At 39.5% G+C, this 11,371-nt stretch overlaps 1 non-coding gene and 1 pseudogene across 1 annotated transcript; both read left to right on the forward strand.

Moving 5' to 3' along the window:
• The first annotated feature begins 8,579 nt into the window (after positions 1-8,579).
• On the forward strand, positions 8,580-10,055 carry LOC116479032 (reticulon-4-interacting protein 1, mitochondrial-like; annotated as a pseudogene).
• Positions 10,056-11,012: 957 nt separating this feature from the next.
• LOC116479740 (U6 spliceosomal RNA) lies at positions 11,013-11,117 on the forward strand. Its single transcript, XR_004251058.1, has one exon. It is a non-coding gene; the product is annotated as a U6 spliceosomal RNA (small nuclear RNA).
• Positions 11,118-11,371: the final 254 nt, after the last annotated feature.

Raw genomic sequence — 11,371 nt, forward strand, 5'->3', positions numbered from 1 at the left:
GGGTCAGTGTTCTGAAATTAAAAGTTAAGTTTTTGAGGCTGGGTGCAGTGGCTCATGTCTGTAATCCTAGCGCTTTGGGAGGCTGAGGCAGGAGGACTGCTTGAGCCCAGGAGTTCAAGACCAGCTTGGGCAACATAGCAAGACCCCATCTCTACAAAAAATAAGTTTATTACATTTATTTTTTAATTTAATATGTATATAATTTCATTAAGTCATAAATAAGGCAATTTTTTTAAAACCATCATTGAAATTATGCTTGCCCTAGAGATTAAAAAGTTAAGGAAGGCACTTATACAATAGTAGCAGGCTGAAATTAAAAATAATTCAAAAATTGATATTCTTCTTTTCTAGCCAAATTCTCACCTACAGCAAGTCTAACCTGATTACTTTTTTGCTTTGTCTGATTCGTGTTAATTTCTGTGGCTGGTTTACATTTTTATAATACAGCAAATTTGGATCATGAAGGTAGATTGCCAGCTGTTTCCAAGAATAGTTTAATTTTCATTTTTAAACACTTCTTCTTTCCAACTTTTAGGTTCAAGGGGTACATGTGCAGGTTTGTTAAATGGGTAAATTGTGTGTTGCAGGGGTTTGATATACAGATGATTTTGTCACCCAGGTAATCAGCATAATACCCAACAGGTAGTTTTTCAATCCTCACCTTCTTGTCACCCTCCACCCTCAAACAGGCCCCAGTGTCTATTGTTCCCTTCTTTGTGTCCATGTGGATTCAATGTTTAACTCCCAGTTATGATAAGAGAACATGTGGTATTTGGTTTTCTGTTCCTGCTTTAATTTGCTTAAGATAATGGCCTCCAGCTCCATCTATGTTTCTGCAAAGATCATGAGCTCATTTTTTATAGCTGTGTAATATTCCATGGTGTATATGTATACCACATTTTCTTTATCCAGTCCACCACTGATGAGCATCTAGGTTAACTTCATGTCTGTGCTATTGTGAATAGTGTTGCAATGAACATACACGTGCATGTGTCTTTATGGTAGAACGATTTATATTCCTTTGGGTATATACCCAGCAGTGGAATTGCTGGGTCGAATAGTAGTTCTCTTTTAAGTTCTTTGAGAAATCTCCAGACTGCTTTCCACAGTGGCTGAACTAATTTACATTCCCATCAGCAGTGTATAAGCATTATCTTTTCTCCCTGTAACCTTGCCAACATCTGTTATTTTTTGACTTTTTAATAATAGCCATCAAAAATAGTTTTCAATTTAAAAAAACTAGCAACATTCATTGTTTTCTTTGAAACATGGGAAACTTTCATTGGATATCTTTCATATTATTTTTTCTTCTCATGTTGAAAAATGCATTTTAGATGCTTCTGATTGATTCTGCCTTTCCAGATTGGTTGGTGTTGCAATGACTATGCAGATGTCAGTGAAAGTGTGGGCGGTCTATAAGCCCTGGAACATGATGTGAAGTCATTACTTGTTTTTTGTGTTGTTGTTGTTTGTTTGTTTGTTTTTGAGAGGCTGTCTTGCTGTCACCCAGGCTGGAGTGCAGTGGCGCGATCTCAGCTCACCGCAACCTCTGCATCCCAGGTTCAAGCGATTCTCCTGCTTTCGCCTCCCAAGTAGCTGGGACTACAGGCGGCTGCCACCATACCCAGCTAATTTTTGTATTTTTAGTAGAGACGGAGTTTCACCATGTTGGCCAGGCTGGTCGTGAACTCCTGACCACAGACGATCCACCCACCTTGGCTTCCCAAAGTGCTGGAATTACAGGCACAAGCCACCGCGCCCAGCTGCATTACTTGTTTTTGATGCTCAGCTGTATTGCTTCCCATCTGAAAGGAAAACTCCTGTTTCCTCTGTACTTTACTCTCAACACTCACCCCACTTCACTGCTGACATCAAATGTACTTTGCTGCTGTTGTTATTGTCGTAGTTTTCCCACACCAACTGATTCTCCAACTGTCTGGACACCAACTAGGTGTCCCACAATTCAAATAAATTCTGACACTACTCCCTGAGCTTAGCCCAAACTCTTCAGAAGAAGGGCTCAGTCCTGCAAGACTGCCCCTACTTCCTACGCCAATTCCAAATCAGCTGTGCTTCTGACTGACCAGCTATTAATTGGAAGTTCCCACAACCCCCACCCCCGTGCCACCTTCAGTTTTAATAATTTGCTAGAACTGGCCGGGCATGGTGGCTCACGCCTGTAATCCCAGCACTTTGAAAAGCCAAGGCGGTGGATCACCTGAGGTCAGGAGTGCGAGAGCAGCCTAGCCAACGTGGTGAAACCTGGTCTCTGCTAAAAACATAAAAATTAGCTGGGCATGGTGGTGCTCGCCTGTAATCCCAGCTACTTGGGAGGCTGAGGCACGCGAATTGCTTGACCGCAGGAGGCAGAGGTTGCAGTGAGCCAAGATCACGCCATTGCACTCCAGCCTAGGCAACAGAGTGAGACTCTGTCCCCCCCAAAAAAAATTGCTACAACAGCTGGAAGAACTCAGGAAAAAGTTTATTTACTGAATTACCAGTTTACCATAAAAGGATACAACTCAGGAACAGCCAGATGGAAGAGACACATAGGGCCAGGTACGCTGGAAAGGGTGTGCAGTTTCCATTCCCTCTTCAAGCACACCATGCTCCCAACACCTCCCCAGATTCCACAACCTGGAAGCTGTCTGTGAACCCTGTCCTTTTGGGGTTTTACTGAGGCCTCATTCTGTAGGCATGATTGATTAAGTCATTGACCATTGGTGGTTAAGTCAATCTTCAATCCCTCTCTCCTACCGCATGTAGGGGTTTGGGGGGCTAAAAGTTCAAACCCTCTAACCTCATGGTTAGTCCCCCTGGCAACCAGCCCCCATCCTGAGGCTATATAGAAGCCCCCAGCTGCCAGTCATTCATTAGCATACACAAAGACATTTATCACTTCAGTGATCCCAGTGATTTTAGGATTATGGATTTCTGAATTAGTTTGTTCTTGCATTGCTATAAAGAAATACCTGAGTCTTGGCAATTTATAAAGAAAAGAGATTTAGGCTGGGCTCGGTGGCTCATGCCTATAATCTTGACACTTTAGGAGGCCAAGGTGGGTGGATTGCTTGAGCTCAGGAGTTTGAGATCAGCCTGCGCAGCATGGTGAAATCCCATCTCTACCAAAAATACAAAAACTAGATAAGCTTGGTGGCTCACATCTGTAGTCCCAGCTACTCAGGAGGCTGAGGTGGGAGGATCGCTTAAGCCTGGGAGGTTGAGGTTGCAGTGAGCTGTGATCACACTCCTGCATTCCTACCTGGGTGACAGAGTGAGACCCTGTCTCAAAAAAAAAAAAAAAAAAAAGAAGAAGAAGAAGAAAAGAAAAGAGTTTTAATTGGCTCACGATTCCACAGGCTGTACAGGAAGCATGATACTGGCATCTGCTCAGCTTCCGGGGAGACCTCAGAAGACTTACAATCATGGTGGAAGGTAAAGCAGGAGCAGGCATGTCTTACATGACAGGAGCAGGAATAAAAGAGAAAGGGGAAGTATCATACACTTTTAAACAACCAGATCTCGTAAGAACTCACTCACTATCATGAGAACAGCACCAAGGAAATGGTACTACACCATTAATTCATGAGAAATCTGCCCCATGATCCAATCACCTCCCACCAGGCTCACCTCCAACATTGAGAATTACAATTCAACATGATATTTGGTAGGGACACAGATCCAGAGCATATCAAGCTGTGTGCCAAGGGAGTGAAAGGAAAGTGACCAAATATATATTTCTTATTATTATTATTTTTAAAAAATAGAGATGGGGGTCTCATTATGTTACCCAGGCTGGTCTTGAACTCCTAGGCTCAAGCAATCCACCTTCTTTGGCCTCCCAAAGTGCTAAAATTACAGGCATGAACCACCACGCCCCACCTATTTCTTTTTCTTTTACACCATCCCATACTCATTAGATTACATGAGAAAGTCCAATATGGAAGTAGTTAACAGTTGCTCCTCTCTTCTTCCCAAGAAAAGTATCAAAACCACATTATTGCACAGGGGAATTCTACCAAATCTTTAAAATGCAAATAATTCCAGTTTCATTTAAACTATTCTGGAGCCTAAAAAAAGAAGAAAAGCTTCCTAATTATTTTTATGAAGGGAATATAAAATACATAACTGACAAAGACTACAAAATTTACAAAAGCTAAGGCCAGGTGTGGTGGTTCATGACTGTAATACCAGCACTTTGAGAGGCCGAGGTGGGAGGATCACTTCAGCCCAGGGGTTCAAAACCAGCCTGGGCAATCGAGGCAGACCTTGTCTTTACAAAAATTTTTTTTTAATTAGCCAGGCACAGTTATGTGTGCCTGTAATCCCAGCTACTTGGAAGGCTGAGGCAGGATGCTTACGTGAGTCCAGGAGTTGGAGGTTGCCATGAGCTATGATCATGCCATTCCACTCCATCCTGGACAACAGTGTGAGACTCTGTCTCAAAGAAACAGAAAAGATACAAAGTCATAGACTAGTCTTTCAATTAATATCAATACTAAATAAATTATTTATAAGCAGAATCCAATGGCAATTTATAACTATGAAGGTTTTTTTTCTCCTATGAATATATGGATGGCTCAACTCTAGAAAAATCTAATAATATTTATTGTCTATCAAATGATCATCTCCATGGATGCTGAAAAGGAATGTGACAAAATTCAACAATGATCCTAGACAATAAAGAAACTTTCAATAAAAGAAGTGTTGACCATAAAGCCAAACTTCATAAAATATTTAAAGAAGTTTATTCTGAGCCAATATGAATGACCATGGCTCAGGTTACAGTTTGGTTTTAGACACTGGGGAGTGGGGAATGCTTGAGTGAAGACAAGGTGGGTTGTGGAAGCCAAGGTTCTTATTTTGTAGATGGAGCCTCCAGGTAGCTGCCTTAGAGAGAATAGAATGTATATATCTCTTTTCAGAACATAACGGTGTCGGATTCTCATTTAATTTCTCCTAGATCTGGGAAAGACCTAGAAACAGAGGGATATTCTTTGCAGACACAAATTTCCCCACAAAAGACAGGTTTGCAGGCCATTTCAAAATATTTTAAGAAAATATATTTTGGGGTAAAATATTTTTATTGCCTTCAGGATCTGCTATCTGTTATGTGATGCTATATCAGAGTTGGGTTGGAATTTGCTATTTTATTGCCAAAGCATCTGTTTTATCAGTCTTACGCTCTGTATTTTAACAGTAATGCTGGTCAGTTAAGCCCGAACTCCAAAAGAAAAGGGGGTATAATGAGGCATGTCCAACCTCCCTTCCCCTTCATAGCCTGAAATTTAGTTTAGTTTGTTGTTGTTGTTTTGAGATAAGGTCTCATTCTGTCACCCAGGCTGGAGTGCAGTGGTGATCATGGCTCACTTCAGCCTTGAACTCCCAGGCTCTAGTGATCCTCCGGCCTCAGCCTCTGGAGTAGCTGAGACTACAGGCATGTGCCACCACACCCAGCTAATTTTTAAAATTTTTTGTAGAGTTGGAGTCTTGCTCCATTGTCCAGGCTGGTTTCAAACTCCTGGCCTCAAGCTATCCTCCCACTTTGGCCTCCCAAAGTGTTGGGATTACATGTGTGAGCCACCCTGCCCAGACAAATATCTAAATTATTTGACAAAAAATTTGATTACTATGAAACCACAAAAATTCTAGAAGATCCAAGGGCAGAATTTTTTTGTAACCTTGGAGAAACAAAAACTTTCCACTAAAAACTTATAGAACATTTAACTATATGATAGAGTAAATTTCCTGAAGACTATAAAATACCAAATTGATTTAAGAAGAGCTAGAATCTGACTAGAGCAATAATCATTAAATAATTGAAAAGGCACTGAGCACTTATGGGGGCCAGCCTACAAGATGCTCTCAAATAAACTTTTGCCTCCTACTATCAGGCCCTATGTAGCCCCCTCTCTGAATCAGGGCTCAATCAGAGCTGGCCCAGTGACCAATAGAATAAGAAAAAAAGTGACAGTGTGTGACTTCCAAGCATAGATCATTAAAAGACCTTGTGCTCTTTTTAACTGCTTACTCTAGGGCAAGCTTGTTCAACCTGCAGCCTATGGGCGCATGTGGCCCAGAATGGCTTTGAATATGGCCAACACAAATTCATAAACTTCCTTAAAACATTATGAGATTTTTTTCTTTTTTTTTTTTTAGCTCATCAGCTATCATTAGTGCTAGTGTATTTTATGTGTTGCCTAAGACAATTCTTCTTCTTCCAATGTGGCCCAGGGAAGCCAAAAGATGGCTTCCCTGCAGTCTAGGGGAAGCCAGGCACCATGCTATGAGGACACTCAAGCAGTCCTATGGAGAGACCTATGAGAAAAGGAACAGAGGTTCCTGGCCAATAGCCAGCACTGACTTGCCAGTCACGTTAGTGAGACATTTTGATCCACCAGCCCCAAAAAAGCTTTCTGATCGCTGTGGCCCCAAGCCAATATCTAAGTGCAACCTCATGAGAAACTTTAAGCCAGAACCACGTAACTGAGCTGCTCCCAAATTCCTGACTCACAGACTCAATGAGATAATGAATGGTTATTGTTGTTTTAGGCCATTGAGTTTTGGGATAATTTCTAACACAGCAATAGATAAACGATACAGAACTCTACCTCTAAAAAAGGCACTAAACCAATACAGCTTTAATAAACTTCTTTTGGGCCTTCAAGAAATTGACCAAATTTATGCTACTTAAACTCTTCTAGGGCAAAAAAAAAAAAAAAAAGTATTTCTAATGCATTCTGTGAAATAAACATAACTCTGCTATCAAAACCAGACGAGGTATAGAATCCAGACAAGTAACCAAATAGAGAGATAGCCAGAAACCCAGAGAGACAAGCAATCAAACATTTAAGCTATCTCAGTTATGACAATATGTACAGGTATCTTAATTAAAATATTTGTAAAGTTGATCCAGCAGTGTATTAAGATAACAAAACATTATAATTAGAGTTTGGTTGAATTATTTCATCACTCGAAAAATGTATTATTGTAACTCACTACATTAGAATATCAATAAAGTTTATAATAATATCAATAGACGGTAAAATAAAATCACTTGATAAAATTCAGCTGCAATTACACTGACCACATCTTAGTAAACTAAGATTAGAAATAAACCTGGAAAAGGATGAAAGCAGAAACTCAATAAGTCCAACGCATAATGTGAATCATTCAAAGGATTCCCATTTAAATTAGAAGAAAATCAAATATTTCCTCTAACAATATTATTATTGAAAAATTGTCCTTGAAATTTTACCCAATTTAATTAACTGAGAAAAAGGGAAATATTAAGAAGGAAGAAACAAAACTAACTTTGAGAGTATAGAGTTGAAACTATAGAACTAAGTCTATAGGTAAAATTAATCAAAAAAAGCAAAAGAGAGAGAGGTTAAGGGAGTTTAATATGGTGTCTCAATATAAGGTCAATATACAAAAATTAAAGAAATAACAAATTTGGAAATAACATACAAAAAGTCTCATTTACAACAGCAGAAAAGTATAAAACACTTAGGAATAGAGATAACAATAAGTGGGTACACTTGTACTAAGAAAACTAGAGTGGCCGGGGGCAGTGGCTAACGCCTGTAATCTCAGTACTTTGGGAGGCCAAGACAGGAGGACTGCTTAAGGTTAGGAGTTTAAGACCTGTCTGGGCAACAAAGCAAGACCCTGTCTCTATGGAAAATAAAAATAAATTTTACAAAAATAAAAATAAATAAAAGTCAGGAAACAACAGGTGCTGGAGAGGATGTGGAGAAATAGGAACACTTTTACAATGTTGGTGGGACTGTAAACTAGTTCAACCATTGTGGAAGTCAGTGTGGTGATTCCTCAGGGATCTAGAACTAGAAATACCATTTGACCCAGCCATCCCATTACTGGGTATATACCCAAAGGACTATAAATCATGCTGCTATAAAGACACATGCACACGTATGTTTATTGCGGCACTATTCACAATAGCAAAGAGTTGGAACCAACCCAAATGTCCAACAACGATAGACTGGATTAAGAAAATGTGGCACATATACACCATGGAATACTATGCAGCCATAAAAAATGATGAGTTCATGTCCTTTGTAGGGACATGGATGAAGCTGGAAACCATCATCCTCAGCAAACTATCGCAAGGACGAAAAACCAAACACCTCATGTTCTCACTCATAGGTGAGTATTGAACAATGAGAACACATGGACACAGGAAGGGGAACATCACACTCTGGGGACTGTTGTGGGATGGGGGAAGGGGGGAGGTATAGCACTGGGAGATATACCTAATGTTAAATGAAGAGTTAATGGGTGCAGCACACCAATATGGCACATGTATACATATGTAACAAACCTGCACATTGTGCACATGTACCCTAAAACTTAAAGTATAATTAAAAAAATTTTGAAAAGGAAAACTAGAAAACTGTTTTCAAAGATACAAAAGACATGAGTAAATTAAGAGAGATATAAGTTTCTGGAATGGACAAACAAACTATGCAAAGACTTTAAGTCTTTCAAATTAAGGTATAAATTCAATATAATTCCAAACAAAATCTTACCAATTTTTTGCAATGACAAGCCAAATTGAAAGTTCATATGAAGACAAGGAGATTCTGGGCCAAGGTCGTGGCAGCAGTCGGCCAGCGTTCGATTCTCTGGCATTGGATTGCAAGCGGTGTCTGCTTGTTCCACCGAGGGCTCCCAGGACAGGTCTGTCCATTAGTTTAACTTCATTTTTGAATGCTCCATTTTGCATGCTCAATTTTGAAACTAGCCCGTGTGTTTGGCAGAATTTGACTGAATTCAGGGGTGAGAGTTTGATTCAGTCCAAGTGTATTTGAATTTGAGCATGCAGTTCAACCAGTGTTTACAATGGAATTTCTGAAGACTTGTGTACTTAGAAGAAACACAGATACACGGTTTGCTTCTGGAGAAGCAAAGTTGTCCAAAAGCCTTCCATTAGAAGGATTTGTACTACCTCTCCAAGGAGCACTGTCATGCCTGCTTGGGTGATAGATAAGTATGGGAAGAATGAAGTACTTCAATTCACTCAGAACATGATGATACCTATCATACACTATCCAAATGAAGTCACTGTGAAAGTTCACGCTGCCAGTGTAAATCCTATAGACGTCAATATGGAAGTGGTTATGGAGCTACAGCTTTAAATATGAAGCTTAATCCTTTATACATGAAAATCAAAGGAGAATAATTTCCTCTGACTCTTGTTTGGGATGTCTCTGGCATGGTGATGGAATGTGGGCTTGATGTGAAGTACTTCAAGCCTGGAGAGGAGGTCTGGGCTGCAGTTCCTCCTTGGAAACAAGGCACTCTTTCAGAGTTTGTTGTAGTCAGTGGAAATGAGGTCTCTCACAAACCCAAATCACTTACTCATATATCAAGCTGCCTCTTTGCCATATGTGGCTCTCACAGCCTGGTCTGCCATAAACAAAGTTGGTGGCTTGAATGACAAGAATTGCACAGGAAAACGTGTTCTAATCTTAGGCGCTTCTGGCAGAGTTGGTACTTTTGCTATACAGGTGATGAAAGCATGGGATGCTCATGTGACAGCAGTTTGTGCCCAAGATGCCAGTGAATTTATAAAGAAGCTTGGGGCAGATGATGTAATTGGTCACAAATCTGGAAGTGTTGAAGAGCAGTTGAAATCCTTAAAACTGTTTGATTTCATCCTTGATAATGTTGGCAGATCCACTGAAACATGGGCTCCAAATTTTGTCAATAAATGGTCAGGAGCCACCTGTGTGACTTTGGTGAGTCCTTTCCTCCTGAACATGGACCGATTGGGCATAGCAGATGGCATGTTGCAGGCAGGAGTCACTGTAGGTTCGAAGTCATTAAAGCATTTCTGGAAAGGAGTCCATTATCGCTGAGTGTTTTTCATGGCCAGTGGTCCATGTTTAGGTGACATTGCAGAACTGGTGGATGCGGGAAAAATTTGGCCAGTTATTGAACAAACCTTTCCTTTTTCTAAAGTTCCAGAAGCCTTCCTGAAGGTGGAAAGAGGACCCACATGAGGAAAGACTGTAATTAATGTTGTTTAAATAAAAATGCAGTTTAGTGATTTTAAAAAAAGCAAGTTTATATGAAAGAGAAATTGGTTGGTAAAAGCTGCCTATTTTCGGAAATTAAAAAAAAAGTGGAGAAGGGAACCTTGTCCTACCAGATAATAAAACATGCTATAAAGCTATAGTAATTAAAACAGTGTGGTATCAGTGCAGAAGAATAGTATTAACAAATAGTATCAATGTAACAGTAAGTTCAGAATAGACATATGTTTAAATCATAATCCTGTTTATAATACAGGAAACATTTCAAATAAACAAAAAATGAACTATTAAATAAATGGTATTGAAATCATTGGAGATTCATCCAGAGAGAAAACTATACTAACATCCTTGCCTCAAAGTATGCTATAAATGTTAAAAACAGAACTGTGAAGAAAATATGGGGAATACTGTATATTCATAATCTTGGGTGAGGAAGACCAAGAAAAAGATATGCACTTGACCACATAAAAATTTAAAATTTTGATACTAAGAAAGAGATCATAAATGATTTTTTTTTTTTTTTGAGATAAGGTCTTGCTCTGTCACCCAGGCTGGAGTGGCACAATCATGGCTCACTGCAGCCTGGACATCCCAGGCTCAAGCAATCCTTTCACCTCAGCTTCCCAAGTAACTGGAACTACAGGCATGCACCAACATGCCTGGCTTATTAGTGTACTTTTTGTAGAGACAGGGTCTTACTTTGTTGCCAAGGCTGGTCTCAAACTCTTGAGCTCAAGCGTTCCTTCACACATAGCCTCCTAAAGTGCTAGGATTACAGGCATAAGCCACCATGCCCAGCCCATAAATAAAATTAATAGACAAATGACATGCTAGGAAGAAAAGAATTTGCAATATATTTTGTAGACAAATATTAATATTCCTATTATACAAAAAGTTTCTATAAATCAAAAAGAAATATTTACCATCCTAGTTTAAAATATGGACAAAAGGGTGCTCATTTTGATAACATACATACTAAAATTGGAACGATACAGAGAAGATTAACATGGCCCTGCACAAAAATAACTACAAATGCATGAAGTGTTCCATATTTTTTCACTTATTTCTAAAATTCTAAAGAGCATAAATTGCTTGAATCTTTAAAATTGAGCCAGAGGTAATTATATATCATATTATTATATTATATTATACATATAGATAGATATAGATATAGATATTTGAGATGGAATCTCTCTCTGTTGCCCGGGCTGCAGTGCAATGGTGCAATCTTGGCTCACTGCAACCTTCGCCTCCCTGGTTCAAGCAATTCTCCTGCCTCAGCCTCCCGAATAGCTGGGATTACAGGCACT

This window comes from Hylobates moloch, unplaced genomic scaffold (genome assembly GCF_009828535.3).
Source record: "Hylobates moloch isolate HMO894 unplaced genomic scaffold, HMol_V3 SCAFFOLD_12, whole genome shotgun sequence".
NCBI lineage: Eukaryota > Metazoa > Chordata > Mammalia > Primates > Hylobatidae > Hylobates > Hylobates moloch.